The following is a 17,769-nucleotide window of genomic DNA, read 5'->3' as shown; positions in this document are numbered from 1 at the left end:
TTCTATTGCGAATGTTCACTCGCGCGTGAAAACTCCGAACCAGTAGCGACACTGTTTTCAGTGTCCGGATTGCACTGAGGACGTTGACATCGCAATCAGTGATACGGAACTCGAATTTATCGATTCCGAATATTCGATTATGTAGAATTACGGCGGAAAGTGTGTGTTACGTTAATAAGTTAGTACCCGAACTTTCAGTGAAGGTGGTATCGGTGTTTTCATGTGACAACTGGAATGATGTTGGATTCCACATAAGATATAAAGAGTGTTCGAATTTTTATGTAATCCGAGTTCAAAGCAATCAGACTTAATTGAAGGTGAGTGTTTTAGGTTTGCTCTTACGATGATAGCGTTTTATAGTTCAACGATAAATGTGACGCTTTCTAAATAAAGTAGTGGCCATGAGTGTCCGCTGTCACGACTGCCGTTGATTCTGCACAAGAGTTTTTCAAGTTAATTATATCTCTTGCAGTTGCAGCTCGTAATAACGGGCAAGTTTTAAACTTGTTTCACGAAAGTAAATGTGTAGGTATACCGCGAGAACGAAAACGTTGCGAAATATCATTCGAGTGAAAATATTAAAACGTTCCAATGAAATTAAACTAGTCTATTTGCATCTTATTATGTCGGACGAGATTGCGTTGCGTGATTGTGCCTTTTAAAATTTTTTATTGCTTAGATGAGTGGACGAGCTCACAGCCCACCTGGTGTTAAGTGGTTACTGGAGCCCATAGACATTCACAAAGTGAATGCGCCACCCGCCTTGAGATACAAGTTCTAAGATCTCAAGTATAGTTACAACAGCTGCCCCACGCTTCAAACCGAAACGCATTACTGCTTCACGGCAGAAATAGGCAGGGTGGTGGTACCCACCCGTGCAGACTCACAAGAGGTCCTACCACCAGTAATTACGCAAATTATAATTTTGCGGGTTTGATTTTTATTACACGATGGTATTCCTTCATCGTGGAAGTCAATCGTGAACATTTGGTTGAGTACGTATTTCATTAGAAAAATTGGTACCCGCCTGAGATTCGAACATCGGTGCATCGCTCAACACGAATGCACCGGACGTCCTATCCGTTAGGCCACGAAGACTAGTACGATTTAAACGATGAATCGTTTTGTCAAATCGCAAACCTGAGATTTGATGATAAAACTTTTACAAAATTTGACGGTGACGTAAAAAATTGGCAGCGTTTGTTTGAAAACGTCGTAAGAGCCCAAAGAATGAAAACTATTTCGACTTTAAATTAATTTACATTAGCAATAGATGTACAATTAAGATATTGTTTATTGAAAAGAATGTGATGATATTATTATCTCTATCGTTACACATTTTCGCAGCTTTTTTTGCATTGATTCGACTATGGAACAGCGAAACAACATATTTTATTATTTTCACATCACGTCTTTTTATTTGTTTTCTTTACACATAAAAATAAATACGGAGGATTTAATAATGCTATCAAAATTTAATATTTTTACTAATTGATGGGTCAATTTGCATTTATATTTGTTCGATTTCATGATCGGTATCGTTCGTCTAAACAAATCATAGCTTTAATTTAAGCATTTGTATATTTAACTAATTTAATTTATATTCTCGCAGTTTCACTTTCAAATTTTAATTCTGAGGAAACTTTTAGCAGAACACATAAAAAGTTCTTGCTTGTAAAACATAAAAATTGAACATGTTTAGTTAAAAAAAAATTTAGGCAGAGAAAGCTACGAAAACTTTACCTTAAAAGTTCATATGTGATGCAGAAAAGAGCGTGTTTCATTATACACGCTTAACGTCACGTAAGAATGAAAATCCGAATACTAAGAAGCATTAATTAGGCGGCTTATTGCCAAGTGATTTCTTCAAGCAGCACATATAAACAAAAAATAAGAGCAGATCGTATTTTCGTTATGTTTAATTTAGTAAATAATGAAATAACTTTTTCGTCTTAAATAACACTGTGATAGATGTGAGATCGTTCCGAGAAGTAGGAAATCAATTTATCCGAATAATTTGGGGCAAATTATCGTAACTATTGGCGGACGAATTTAAAAAATCAAGAGATGTATTATATAATTATACATTTGTATATTTATATATTTGTATATATTTGTAGTTTAGTTTAATAAGAAGCGAAGAGTTTCAAGCGGACAGCTTATTTCTCAAATGAAAATTGCAGTTTTCCGTCAGCTCTTACGTACATAAAATGGGGATAAAATATATTATTAATTTAGAGTAACTAAAATTTAAAATATAAAAGTTAATTTTTCATCCGGTCATGCGATAATATTTGCAGTAATTACCTGTTACAAAATTACTAAAGATACTAAGTCAATGTATACAATGTAAAAAAATATATTGGGTACATACAATTTTCTTCGACAGAATTTGTTTTCACATTTATAGTTCAATCATTTTGTAACGGTACAAATCCAAAGCTGTTTCTAATCATTTCCTATATTCGGTCGATTTCCTAACGGTTAGCTTAAATTACTTATATTTAGGTTCAGAAGTAAATGTTCCTGTCATAGTATCGACAAACGCATTGCGACTTTATCTTGATTCTTTGTTGTGTTACACTTAACTAGGGCTGCCAACATGTTTCCGGCGACGAAAGGAAAGAAATTCTGAAAAGTAAAACAAGTTAATTTGGTAACTATGACGTAAGTTTACTTACTAGCTCTGGTATCCTGTCAATATCAAAGACTGTCCGACGGTCTACCCATTTACGCCCTATCATTGGGAGGCCCGAGCACAGAATCGTTTGGAGTGGAGACGCTTGGTGCAGCAGGGCGTGCATGTCTTTGAAAACGACAGGAGGCGCGAACTGGACGACAGACGAAATAAACTGAAAAATAGACCACCTTCTACCATTTTCTACAACTTCGTGGGTGATGTTCTTACGTGTAGCTTCTGTTTGCGCACGTTTAAGAACAAGATAGGCTGCCATAACATAAATTTACTAATAATATATTACAAAAAAAGTCTTCTAAAACTCAAACATAGGGCGAATGTTGTCTTCAAAACCATGAAATCTGTCAATTTTGTTTTCTTTTTTTAAGCCCAAGGCAGCCCTACTTACCGGACCTTACCGGCCAGTATTAATAAAGGCAGATATAGTGAATAGGGACCTTGTGCAAGTTATTATGAACGATATTTTTTTTCATTCGCTACAATTTTGACAGTGTTTCACGGTTGGTTTGAAAGGTAAAACTGCGTTGTAAAATGAGCAAAAATTTTGCAAGACGCGAATCAAAATGAAATCTACTACATTCAAATTATCGCAACTCGTGTTTTAAGAATGTGACGAAGTAGGGATTTTTTGTGAGACTTCAGTTGTTTTTCTCGAGATAGTAAAATAACACTAAATGCTTTTTTTGTTTGAAGACCGCAGTTCATTTTTAGAGCTTTACGTATGATTTCTAGATACTGTTTTTAATTTTCTTTGAAGTGGACTATTAGTATAGTCACCAGAATAACAAGTCTCCTCAACAGAATATATCGAACGAAATAAATAGTATTAAATTAAAGTCCCCGTAAAAATTAACAAAATACATAATCACCAATAAAAAATAATTTAATTAATTATTTTATTTTAAGTGTCAGAGTAGTTGATACTGAAAAGATGGGTGAGAATTTATGTTTTATTTAATAGAATATTATTGTACCGTTCAGATTTTATTGTACTCTTAAAACATTTTTGACTAGTTGTGATAAAATAACTACAATAAATAATTAAACAAATTTAATATTAGTTAAAATCATGTCACAAAAACTGTTTTTATTGAATGAAATTTCAAACACCTTATGGCGCTCTACTCCCGGCTTTGAACTGCATACGAACGGCGCGAACATATACTTTCGGCTGTGACGTTGCGTACGGAAGTCTGATACGATGTCATATTAACGCATAATAAAATTCAAGCCTACCTATACAGAGACTATATCGTGAAAGTGAACGATCCATTGATGCACACGTTTCTCTTATAATTCTCACAATTCATGTTTAACACACTGAATTTACTCAAATAAAGTATGTCCTTGTGAGTAAAACGATTCTAAGTGGGAGATCAAGAACTGGTGTGAGAAATGGGGAAGTCGATTTTGAGTTAACCTAGCAAAAAAAGTATAAATCGAAATGAAAAAAACAATATTTTTTTCAAAATAAAATTCATTTTTGAGGTTTTTGCAACTATTTTTTTAGTTACTACGGTTCAAGCCCACGTATCGATTTTTCATTTTAAATTTTTACATTATAATATTGTGTACTAAAAAAAACCAGCGACGTCAGTAAAATCAGTAATCAAATCAAAGAAGTCTAAATAAAAATACATTGTCGGAATTCCTGTAGAAGATTACTACTATAAGCTTAAGAAAAAGTCATCTATAAGATAAAATAAATAAATAAACAACTCATTCAACATTACATAATTTTGTGACATCACTCCAAAGTATATTTTTTACGGTTCACTGTTTCTAGTCCATGTTATAATAATACTTTTGTTTAAACAAAACAAATACGCGACACTTTCCAATATTTCAATGGCTTATTACAACCGGTGTGTAATTCCGTAACAAGGTACTGCACGAATCTCCACAAATTTCTTGTAGATCAATGGAAAATATAACAATGGCCGTTATTAGCTGCCCGAAACAACGGAATTGGATTTCTTATTAATTATATTTGGATTATCGTCGAGTCTTCGAAGTTTTTGAGATCTGAAAATGGCTTTCAGCTGATAATGATTACGGGACCTCTTTGGTATACGAGTAATTTCCGAGGTTTGAAGCTTGAATTCATTCAGATGGCTTAGTATTTAGCCAGTTTTTATTTCATTTTCATAGTCGTGTTCGCAAGAAGCTCTGTGCAATTTTAATCTTTTCACGGCACATAAGGAACCATTCTTGTTTTTGAAATGTTGAATATACGCTTCATTAATGTCGCTAAGTTCGTTTTGTCTATTTATCTACTATAGGATAGATTCTCTTTTTGAAATCATTAGAGAAATGATGAAATGATTTTAAAATTAAATCTAACATAAAATCATGTTCTTGAATAAAGGAAATTGCAAAAAATTATTTTATAATAAAATTTGGAGGGAGTATAATTAACATCTGTTATAGTAATAATCTTAGAGATAATACGATTTTACGATTTCTTTATGCAAATTCGGACTATGAAGGTTCTAAGCATGTAGTGTAGAGAGATAAATTTAGATTTGACACTGTAGGAATTTGTCACTATAGTATCCTTTGATGTTTGACGATGACAAATGTATGAAGAGGATTTAACTTTTGAAGATGTAGGCCTGTTTCTAAATGTGTGACACATAATGTAACGGTTTCCATATTGGTAACATTTGATATATATATGTCCGAAAACTGTCATCTTCTTCTGAATGACCTTTTTTTAGGTCAAGGATATGTTATGTAGGTATAGGCAGGATAGGTATAGGTATAGGTAGGTGTTATGTAGGTAGGTATAGAATTTTTTTTTGTTGAGGCTTAGTAACATTGTCTATATTATGATTCCGATCCAGTGGTAGATTCTGCGAACCACTGTTCTTGCTAGGGCTAGTGTTAGCAAATCCTCTCAATTTGAGCCCGTGAGCTCACCTACCCACCAGGCTGGGCATAGTTGGAACAGGTCTTTAGGCTATCAGTGAATACGTAGGGGAAAAAAGTCTTTATATATGTATAAGAATTACGGAGCGAGCACTGAGTCGCTTAGGATTTGATGTCCATTAAAACTTTACTGATAGCTTTTTTAACCTATCGCACTATATTCATTTTGTAGTTGCTTAGCTGCGTGGCTGAGCTCACAGCCCACCTGGTGTTAAGTGGTTACCAGAGCCCACAGACATCTACAACGTAAATGCGCCACCCACCTTGAGATATGAGTTCTAAGGTCTCAGTATAGTTACAACGGCTGACCCACCCTTCAAACCGAAACGCATTACTGTTTCACCGCAGAAATAGGCAGGGTGGTGGTACCTACCCGCGCGGACTCACAAGATGTCCTACCACCGCTTCTACTTATTTTACGTTTATGTGTAATATATAAATCAAATCCGGCAGCAGTAAATTGTTTGAGCGCAATTACATTCTAGTCACGAACGATTAATAGAGAGCGGTCTTTTGTCTAATAATAAAATGGGATTGTAAACTGATCACGATCAACACAAAAATAAATTTTCGATTTTTTTATTATCGGAGATGTGTTCACGGGTGTTCAAGATTTTTCGTAAATTAATGCTTAATGATTAATTATATTCGTACCTTAAATCAAGATGCAGGTATTTTAGTTTCTGCTTTATCTCTAAAATTAAATGTTTCCTTACGAAATCTAATAGACTATGTATGAGTTATTTAACTTGTAAAGTCATATTTTATTGCACGTTACAGATATCTGAGTGAAGTAATTTACAACTTTTTCCACTTGAAGTTATCCACGGGCGTGTTGAGAAAAATTAAAATGATTACTTTGCGTGTGCAATGAAATTCGACTGTATAAATTTGCTCTTTTAATTAACAATTGTTAATAATATAATCAATCTTAACGAAGCACCTTTTTTACATAACTTTACGTTATAGACTATTTCGATATAGATAAAATTTATTTTATACTTGTTTCCACTAATCATTTACAACTAATTATTTTCAGTACCTACTTAGTTTCATATCATATAAATAAACTGAAAGATTTAGATAAATATGGGTTACGTGATTAGAGTGTTATTTAAAATTTAATTATGTATTGACTCTCTTCATATTCTAGAACGTTGTTCCTTTGCCTCTCACGAGAAGTCGTGATGAAAACAGTAATTCTTTTTGATACCATATTGCAGAAACAACTAGAGTCAATATTCTCCGTTTGCCGCATGACAAACACTTAACAACCTGAACTGTCTATATATTGATAAATTTAGCGACCGCATTTGCGATTTTTTAAATTAGAGCCAAATTATTTTGTGTAATCTTAAAGCGAATTAAAAACTAAAACGTAAAGCCAATGTAGTTTTTTGTTGTTCTTAAAAAAAAAGCGGGCGAAGATTTGAAAGTCTACCTGATGTCAAGTGAGTTAGATAATTGTATCTGCCCGTGAGGAGCAAAAATTTGAGTGTGGCCAGGAATTAGACGATTTCGACTAACATATTGATTTCCGAATTAAATTTAGCAATTCTGTGCGATGGTGGAATAGCATATAATTGAAAAAGAAAGGTGTTTAACCTCTACAGGGACGAATTTTTTTATGTACAAAAAACATGAATTTAATTTAATCTTTATTACATTTGTTCGTTTAATCCTGAAAACGATTCGTCAAGTAAAAAAAAATTAGTGACTATTCATTAAAAACAGATATGTCCACATATGTGGCCGCTTAGTTTAGAATTAAAATGTAATAAATTAGAAAAAAAAAATCTTACGTACCTATATGCTCCAATGTCACTGAAGAGGTTAACATTAGTGGCTCAGTACAGATTTGAAAAATTCGACTCACATATAAGATTCATTTCACGAACATTAACTAGGTATGTACGTTATGTTTCGTGTCATAGAAAGAAACAGGTTGTCACTAAACGATTTGCATTGTTGGAGATCGCGCACGAAGCGTTCCGAACATTATTTATATAAAATAAAAGAACCGCGAGTGAAAGTGTCGCGAGCTCGCCTCCTTATTCGGACAGGAAGAGTTGCCGGCTGTGGTTAAGTCGCAAGGAAGTTAATTATAATCAGCTGACAAAACAATCGTTCGCTTTGGTTTATAGATTTAATGAAACTAGTGGTCCCGCAGTAGTCGCGAATACGACTATATTTAATTGAAATTGTAAAGCTTGTACACTATTATGATTCTATTTTCAAAGAATATTTCATAAATCACAAATTTCGTCAAGACTACACTATAGAAAAATATTAATAAAGACAAACAATATTTAATCTATTCTCAATTTGCCCACAGACGTCAAGAACAAAAGTTTGACAATAAATAAATAGTATGCTTGCGTGTGTGTGTCAAATACATGGTAGTGTGTGTAATGTTTTTTTTTTATTTAATTTAATTTGATTAAAATATTAGCATTGTGCACTTCTTCTCTATATTGAAAATCCACTCTAGTGTGGAAAATTTCATACTCCTCCGTCCACGCAATTTTCGTAAAAAGGGATTTTTTTTTTTTTTTTTTTGTCAGGAGGAAATCGCCAGACTCCCACCCTCCACTGGGGATGGAGGGTGGGGCATGTCGGAGTCGAACCGACTAAAACCTCCTGTCGCTCAACAACCAACGTCCAACCCTCGCATGAGACAGAACTCATGAAAAGGCAAGGGGAGGAGAGTGAAGCGTTTAGTGCGGAGCACATCTCTCCCATCACCCTCCCCCTCGGGACGCCGGGCCAGCGATCGTCGGCGCCACGACCACCAGCCCTCTCGGTCGGCAGGCTGTCCGAAGCCCGCCTAGATGGCGCCGGTTTGAATAGGTTATCCTACGAAATACCCCGCTGGGTCAGAACCAGCGTGGGTCGAGGATAGCCGGCCTTCCATCACCCGGATGCTCTTGCGTAAAACGCGTGCAGAGCAGCTTGCACGTCGTCTTCTTAGGCCCCCTTCGCCGGGCCCCAGACCGACATATGAGGGGGACCCGAAACACTTAGAGGGCCAGGGCTAGGGCGAGATCCGCCTCCCTGGCCCCCGCTCGACGGCGACGGGCTTGTGCGTCTCTCACGCGCCCCGCCGCCTCCTTCTGCGAGATGGTGCACTCGCAGAAGTCGAGCATCGCCTTCCACGACTCGTCGTTGCCGAGCATCGATGCCACAACACTCGGCAACGACAAGTCGTTTCCTATTTTTGCGACAAGGACACGGCGCCACCCCTCCCATGCGGGGCAGGCAATGAGCGTGTGCTCCGCCGTGTCCAAGTCGCAACCACAATGGTAACACTCTGCCGTCGGCTCGGCTCCGATCCGGTGCAGGAACTCACCGAAGCAACCATGCCCAGTGAGCACCTGCGTGAGCCGGAAAGTGAGGCGTCCTCTGTCACGATTCACCCAATCCACAAGAATCGGGCGAATCGCCTCGACGGTCCTACGACCAGCCGAAGGATCGGCCAGCCGCCTGGACCATGACTCCAGCACGGACCGCCGAGATTGGGCCCTCCGCGCTCTGACCACACTGGGGCTGGGACGCGCCACGCCCCGGGCACGAAGGTTAGCCCGCCACTGATAGTCAGCAGCGAGCGCCTCCGCCTCCAGGACCCAAGGCGGCGTCCCAGCCAGTACACACGCCGCCTCAAAAGAGATGGTGCGATAACCACGGATGACCCTGACCGCGATGGTGCGTTGCGGCCGTTGCAGCAACTTCGCTACCTCCACGGCCAGGGACTGGCCCCACACGGGTGCCCCGTATAAGGCCATTGACCGCACCACCCCCGTATAGAGACGGCGCGTCCCCTGGTCAGGCCCCCCGATGTTGGGAAGAAGCCGGCTTAACGCGCCGGCCACCCCCAACAAACGAGGGACCAGGTGCTGAAAGTGAGCACGGAAGGTCCAACGACTGTCCAGAATGAGGCCGAGGTACTTTAACTGCACCCCGACCCCGATCCGGACGCCTCCAACCACGATATGGGCATCGACAGGTGGCACTCTCCGGGGCCTGTGGAACCACATGGCCTCGGATTTACTGAGCGCCACGTCGAGGCCCAATCTCCTGATTTTGCCGACGACATGCGCTACCCCAGCGGTGGCAAGACGAGCAGACTCAGCAAAGCTCCCTCCCCGGGCCACGACCAGCGTGTCGTCTGCGTAACATATTACGCTTAGGCCCGGGAGGAGGGCACCCCTCAGCACCCAGTCATACCCGATATTCCACAAAAGAGGGCCGAGTACCGACCCCTGTGGAACACCGCGAACGACCGGGAACCGATGTACGACCCCACCGTGTCCGGTACATGTGACCGATCTGTCCTCCAAGTAGGAGCCGACCAGCCGGCGAAGGTAGAGGGGCACTCCGTGTCTTTCCAGCGCCCCCCCTATCACGGACCAGGGCAGGGTGTTAAACGCATTGGCGATGTCGAGCGACACCGCCAAGGCCACCCCACCCCCACAGACGGCCTCCTCCGAGAGGGCCCGCACGCGAAGGATCGCGTCCACCGTTGAGCGGCCCTCTCGGAAGCCATACTGCTCCGCCGACAGATCGGGTCCCACCCCGATCAGATGCTGGATGATGCGGGCTGCCAGAATGCGTTCCAGCAGTTTGCCCACCTCATCCAACAACACGATGGGACGGTACCCCTCCTTTCTCAACAGCACAAGTCTGCCCGTCCTCCACGATGAAGGAAACCGTCCCGACTCGAGGCAGGAGTTATAAAGCCTCAAGAGTCGGTCCCCTAGGGCACCAAGAGCCAAGGCCCAAACCCGGCCATGGATGCCGTCCGGGCCAGGTGCAGTGTCCTTTGCGCACATTTTGCGTACTGCCACACGGAGCTCCGCCCCTGTTATATGGGGCACCTCAGCAGGGGCGACGCCGTCGTACTCCGGCGGCGCGCCCATAGCGGGAGCGACAAATCCCCCCTGCTCCTGCGGGAACAGTGCCGAGACGATGTCCCGCAGCTGCTGAGGCTGGAGACGCTCCGTGATTGGGGGGGCCCATGGGCGCATTTTATTGCGCACCATGTGATAGGGTCGCCCCCACGGATCCTCATCCAGCGTCTCCAGGAGACTCTCCATGTGTTGGTCCTTGGCTCTTCTGATGGCCAGCTGCAACGCCCTCTGTGCGACGCGAAATGCGCCGTACAGCTGGGCCTCTACCACCGCGAACGCCACCGGATCGTTGCGCCGCGGCAGGCGACGGCGGCGATGCCTCGCGCACTGGCGCCTCGCCCGAACGCACTCCACGCGGAGTTGCGCGATTTCGGGCGACCACCAGTACACTTGGCGATTGGGAGGTCGAGGGCTAATCCGGGGCATCGACACGTCACAGATGCGACGCATCGTGTCCCGGAACCACCCCGCTTCGTCCTCGACCTCAACTGGGTGTGGACGCATGGGCGCCCACGCCGCCACCGTAGAGGCTTCCATCAGGAGCTCCTTATTCAGGCGCTTCAGTGCCCACTTGGGGAATGACCGGGACGCACCACGGGGGTGGTCCCCGTGGACGTCCGCGACTGCGGAGCGGGCGGAGAGATCAAACCGAATATATCGGTGATCTGACAGTGTCTCCGCCCCCTCCAGAACTCTCCAGTCGCGGATACGACGTGCGATGGCCGGGCTTGCGAACGTAACGTCCACAATAGACTCGCCCTGCCACCGCACGCACGTCGCAACCGACCCTCTATTCAACAAATAGAGGCCGGTCACGTTCGCCCACCTCTCCAACAGCCTACCACGAGCGTCCGAGCGGGGGGAGCCCCATGCGACAGACTTCGCGTTGAGGTCCCCCGCAAGAATCACTGGACGAGGAGCGAGGCGGCGAGCAATCGCCCCGATCCCGCCCAGGAAATGCCCGAACTCGACAGTAGGCCTATTCGGAGAGAAGTACGCCCCGATCACGACGGTCCCTTCCAGCTGTACCGCGACGAACCCTTGGCCCTTGGTCACCATCGCCAAGGGGGGATCGTCGCGTCTCTTCTTATGACTATGGCCGCCAGGCCGCTATCGTCCCCGAACCAGCAATCATTTGCCGGGGGAACGAAGTACGGCTCGGCGACCACAGCCACGTCTATGGACCACTCCGTCATGCTCTGAGACAGCATGTCCTGAGCTCTGGCGGAGTGGTTCAGGTTTCCTTGGAGGAAGCGATAGGTGCGGTCCATTACTGTTGAACCACATCCATCGCCCCCTCCTCTTCACCGCTGCCCCCACCCTCCGGCACCGGCGCCGCAGTGGGGATTGCAACATTGGCCAGTGCTCCTCTGGCCAACCTTCTCTTCTGCCGGCGCCTCGATTTTCGGCGCCGGTTGCGTTCAGTATTAACACTGGACGGGAAGCAAGCCTTGCCTCCCGCCCGGTGGTTTGCCCTACGCCCGGCCGCAGCGCACAGAGCGCAGTGCGGGGCGGCCGTGCAGGACGCCGCTTTATGACCCGGTTGGCCGCAGCGGAAACATAGACCGCTGCGGTCAACTAAGCTGGTGCACTTAGCGAGGCCGTGCCCGGTGCTTAAGCACCGGAGGCATCGCCAGGCACGTGGTTCTTGGAGACGCACGTGGGCCGCTATCCAGCCCACGCGCAGTCTCCCCGGATCCCCCATTGACCTTCCCGGCGGAGGAGTGGCCAAGGAAGTAGCTGCCTCCACAGGGCAGCGCGCCCACGCTGACCTAGCTCCGGAGTACCCTGAGCGAAGTTCGCCCACGGTCACGCTCTCCAAGGCACATCCACCTTGGGCGGCTATTGCGGCTGCCACCTCCTCCTTGGTAGCACAGTCGTCCAGGCCGGTGATTCTAATCTCGGCCATCCTCACCGGCCTGTGCACGCGCACCTCATCCTCCGGCAGTGCCACGCGGAGCGTCGCCACTAGTTTGTCTGCGATGCCAGAACTGTCGGCACCGGGACACTCCAGCAGCTTCGCTCCATTGGCTGTATGCCGGAAGCGGAGGCCCTCCTCCGCCCCGATTTCGTCCAAACTTACAGCCGCGCGCGCTCGGGCCATCACGTCATTATAGGTGAGGCCCTTTTCGGCGGCGGCCGGTAGCAACGTCACTACGACGGCAGCAGACCGCGTTGCGCGCGGCTTCTTCTTTTTGCCGTTCTGCTTCCTGGTTGCCAGTGCTCGACTCTCACGAGGAGCAACCACGGCCGCCAGCTCTGTGCTTCGGGCTGCCGCAGTTAGCGCTCGACCCCCTCTGGGAGCTGCCAGAGCCGCTGTCTGCTGCTTAGCTTTCTTGCCCCGCTTCACCACTTCCGTCCAGCCCTCGTCCATGCTTGACGGGGGAGCAGGAAGGGGACGGGGTTGGGATTTCGGGGCAGGATTCTGGGCACCCGTACCCTTGTTATTCTGGTCCCGGCCTCTACGCCGGGCCAACCTCGCGGATGGCGTGGGGGTAGAGGTCGGCCGGGCGGCCTGGCCCCGCGGGGCGGCTGCGGTTGTTGGCGCCGGGACGCAATCTCCGGAATCAATCAAAGAGCGGAGTATCTCCTCGAGGCCGGCAAAGTGCTTGCTGACCTCAACCGCCACCGCCCGCGAGATACAGGCCACCATTTCCTCTCTACTTGGGAGGGAGTAGTCCACCTCTTCTATCCCAGCAGCCGTGTTGTGTGGCCCGCGAGCCTGCAATCCCGCAGCACGCGAGGGTGAAAGAGGCGGCGGTAGCGCCGGCCACTCATCCACCATCCTCGCCAGTGGCGAACGGATGTCTTCAGCCCGCGCTGGCGCAGGGCTTAGCCTTCCTCTCCGTGCAGACGCAGGGGCGGCCGATATGCGCGGAGGCGGCGCAGGCCTTAACTCAACTCTTCGTGGAGGGCGAGGGAGCGCGGGGTTAGGTGCTAGCGGGACAGGGACCACAGGATTGGGCTCTGGCATTTGCGCTGTCAAACCCACCGCCGACCGCAAGTGCACGTCAGTATCCATCGCCCCCGCGGGGGGTCCAGAGCGTGCCAGCGGAGGCCTCGGCAACAAGGGAGTCCCTCCTCGCAAGGCCGGGGTGTCTCCCGGGATGCGACTCTCGCTGGAGTCACAATGAGCGACGAGATCCTTGCTCTCCACCTCTCGGCTCTCTACCAAGTCATAAAGCTTGGACATGGTGGGGATCAGCCTCGTTCTCACCATAGCGGCTGCCTCCCGGAGCCGTTTCCGGTAACTGCTGCCTGGCTCGGCGCCCTTGGAAGCCACAGTCGACAGCAACTTACCCAAATTAACCAATGCAAGGTCGAGGTCCCGGAACGTCTCGTCCCCGCTAGCCAGGGACGCGGCCGACGTCGACATGGACTCCACGGACGTCGCCGGTGACACAGCGCCCCTCCTCCTCACTGGTGCCCACTGGGGAGCGGGCATCGCGTCTTCCGACGTAGCAGGCACCGAAACTACCGGAGTCACCTCCTCGATGGCCATCGTTTTTCCGGTACCTCAGTGCCGGAGGATGATGCGCCGCCGTCATCGGAAGTTGGTAATGCCGTCTTTCTTCTCCCCCTCTTTTTCCCCGCCGATGGTCTGGTGGGATTGATTGCACCCGAGTCGCTGGCGAGCGCAGAGCGCATCGAGCCGGCGATCGGGGAGCGCCTCGGTTCGACGGGAATTCCGCTGCCCGTCGCACAGCCCCCTTCATCCTGACAATTGTTGCCCCCCCCAGAGTACGTGGGGCAGCGTGCTTCCACTGAGGAAGCACGGAGGGATTCTCCGCCCGACTCGCGGGCGGTACCCTCCTGGGGTACAAACTTTTCACAATTTGCCATCATCATATTGCCTTTTTATTAACCAGGGGTTTGGTCCCCTGGGATCTATGACACCCTCGGGACTGGAAACCCTCCAGCCATACATCCCATCGCCGGGTGTCGAGCTTGGGATTAGGGCATTTTTGAAGAGGTTTGCATCCTCGCGGCTTCGACCAGTAAAGGCAGAAGCCCCCGTTCCCCATGACTGGGGTTTACGGTTTGACCGACGGTGGCCGAAGCCTGTCCATCGCCCATAACGCGGTGCGGAGCCACGCCGGCGAACCGGTACCTCCCATATCTGGAAGGCTTTCCCCTGTAGCCAAAGCCGGGGACATGGCAACCCGCAGCCGGAAGACACAAAAGTGCCGCTGGCTCACCAGGCTCCCGAGAGCCAACCCCTCATCCCCAGAATGGAACTCTTTGTCAGTGCAAAGGGCGAGGGGAGAAGGTCCCTCGCTCTCTCTCATGGCATCCCCCGCAGAACGCGGAGGCGGCCGAAGAGAGCTGGGCGCAGTTCTCTTGGTCGCGGCGTCCCACACAGATTCCTCTGCACGCGATTTTAGGGACGCACGCTTAAGCCCCACCGCCACGACAAGGCGGAACTGCATTCGGTGGGGGTAAAAAGGGATACAAAGTTTTTACTTCACGTATTAATACATATATAGATATTAGAATTACGTTGAGTGTAATTAGATGTAAGCAGTTAGTATGGGAGTTTAAATTGATATTTTGAGATTTCAGGAAGACGTAGGTACCTTGAAATTTAATAGCGGTGGCTGGTGGCTGGTAGTTCTTTGAAGCATCGAAGAATTGTATATATATACTGGTGGTAGGACCTCTTGTGAGTCCGCACGGGTAGGTACCACCGCCCCGCCTATTTCTGCCGTGAAGCAGTAATGCGTTTCAGTTTGAAGGGTGGGGCAGCCGTTGTAACTATACTGAGACCTTAGAACTTATATCTCAAGGTGTGTGGCGCATTTACGTTGTAGATGTCTATGGGTTCCAGTAACCACTTAACACCAGGTGGGCTGTGAGCTCGTCCACATATCTAGGCAATAAAAAAAAAAATAACAACTGTTAAATTTATTCGAAAATAACATGATATTTTGCTTCTTTGAGACCGCCAAAATGAATGTATAACAAATTTCGAAACTGAAGTGTTCTGTCACCACGAGTGACACGAGCAAATTTATGTTTTGAAAAAACATAAACGCAAAATTATTACATACTTCTGAATTTTAAATTTATCGCGGAAGAAACCGCATAACGCCTCTATGAATGATAAAAAGAAAAGCTCTCAGAGATATTACAACGATAAATTGAAACAACAAGAATTCAAATAGTATAATAAATGAATAAAGACAGTTTATACCAGTGTTTCCCAAACTTTTTTGTGCCATGCCCAACTGTAACGTTTTTTAAATTTTTAAGCCCCCCCATTGTAAACCATTTTAGCATTAAAAAATTGATAGTAATAATTATAATAACTAGGCACAAATCACGCACGGTCATCTGATCCCCAATTAGGCTTTGTTCTGTTATGGGTACCTAAAATTGATATACATATTTTTACGTTTAAATATATACATATATAGATAATAAACACCCAGACGAAGAGCAAACAAACTTGTTGATCACACGAATGTTTGGGAATCGAACCTACGACCCTCGGTACAACAGTCAGAGGTGCTAACTTCGGTGCCAGGCGAAATCTAAATGAGGGCTTAGGCTGGCATTCGTTCGAGCGCAGTTTGCAAGCTTTGTACACAACGCTAAGCATATTGCCTAAGTCAGCAGTCTTTTCGCAAAAACTTAAAAGCTGTGACCTTCTTTGTCCACGAAGACCTCAACGGTGACCCGTTTAAATACACGGTAAACAAACAAAACGGTGAAAAATAAACATTACAGTTAAATCTACATTCTAATACCTTGAAATTTGAACAAAGATTAAATAAAGTGAACGAATGAATGTATTCGAAAAATATAGTTTTTAACTGCACTTCGCAATCGACACGATGTTTTGTGTTAGAACCACCAACGTTCACTCACATATCGCCTCGAGGCAGATGCATAATGAAAGTGTACTGAAGGACAGACGCTTATGAACTTTCTAATTATTTTAGTCTTTCCTATATCATTCGAGCGATTTAAATTGAATCATTGAATGAACAGAAGCGTTAATGTGTCTTAAGCCGGTTTCTTTTATTAGCTTTTTGTATCGCTTAGTTGCTTGGACGAGTTCACGACCCACCTAATAGTAAGTGGTTACCGGAGCCCATAGACATCTACAACGTAAATGCCGCCACCCACCTTGAGACATGAGTTGTAAAGTCTCACTTTTAACAGTACAACGGCTGCCCCGCCCTTTAAACCGAAACGCATTACTGTTTCATCGCAGAAATAAGCAGGGTGAAGGTAGCTACCCGTGCGGACTCACAAGACGTCCTACCACCAGTAAAGCTGGCCGCCGGGCAGCTTTTAGCACTCGTGAACATAAAGCATTGTTGATGTCTATGAGCGACGGTGATCGCTTTTCTTGTGAGCTATTTATTCGCCTGCTTATAATGGTATTTGAAAGGGAAAAAAAGAATTCTCATTAATATCGGTGACCCTGTCATAAGATAATTTCTCTATTAAGACAAGTTTATTTATTCCAGAGCTAAGTAGACTTTCTTCAGGTTACAATTTACCATGGAAAAGATCATTCAATCGTCAGCCACGAGTTTTAATAATAGAAAGTAATTGGAGAAATTTTGATAAAATTCAAATCAACAATTTTTCACGAACAAAAATGTTAATATTAACATTCCGAATACGTAATTATTTATAATTTGCCAGAAAAAAACTTCGAATTATTTGACAATGTCTCTCATCGTGTTATGTTGTTTAGGCGCGTTCACGCGAGGTGCTAATTACCATCAATAGCCATCGCTAAAGAATGATCAAACAAGCTGATTAAAACAGTAACCATCCGTGGCAGCACGCTAATGAAAAGGTTAATCACTTCGTTTTTTGGTATTGTTTTTATAAAAAAAAAACATATTACTTTTATCTAAGCTTTATGCTCTGGCACAATCGTGTCATTGGATTACTGGTGGTAGGCCTCTTATGAGTCTTCTGCCGTGAAGCAGTAATGCGTTTCGGTTTGAAGGATGGGGTAGCCGTTGCAACTATATTGAGACCTCAGAACTTATACCTCAAGGTGGGTGGCGCATTTACGTTGTAGATGTCTATGGGCTCCAGTAATCACTTAACACCAGGTGGGCTGTGAACTCGTCCAATCATCTAAGCAATAAAAAAAATAAAAAAAGAGTATAACGGGCTTCCTACCCATTAGACCACGTTCAAGGTTCAAAATTATTCTTGATATTATTCTCTACCTAAATAGTATTGAAATAGAATCTGACTCAC

General features: G+C 45.5%; 1 protein-coding gene across 11 annotated transcripts in view; it reads left to right on the top strand.

Moving 5' to 3' along the window:
- The window catches only part of LOC114244042 (uncharacterized), a 116,559-nt gene that overhangs the window by 298 nt on the left and 98,492 nt on the right, over positions 1-17,769 (top strand). For all 11 annotated transcript variants that reach the window (XM_089732463.1, XM_089732459.1, XM_089732464.1 and 8 more), the window contains exon 2: positions 199-317. The gene's annotated coding sequence lies outside the window, so the exon portion shown is untranslated. The remainder of the gene's footprint in view (positions 1-198; positions 318-17,769) is intronic.

Source organism: Bombyx mandarina, chromosome 13, assembly GCF_030267445.1.
Source record: "Bombyx mandarina strain Sakado chromosome 13, ASM3026744v2".
Taxonomy (NCBI): Eukaryota; Metazoa; Arthropoda; class Insecta; order Lepidoptera; family Bombycidae; genus Bombyx; species Bombyx mandarina.
The sequence above is the reverse complement of the archived record's forward strand: the minus strand, read 5'-3'. Positions and strand labels throughout refer to the sequence as shown.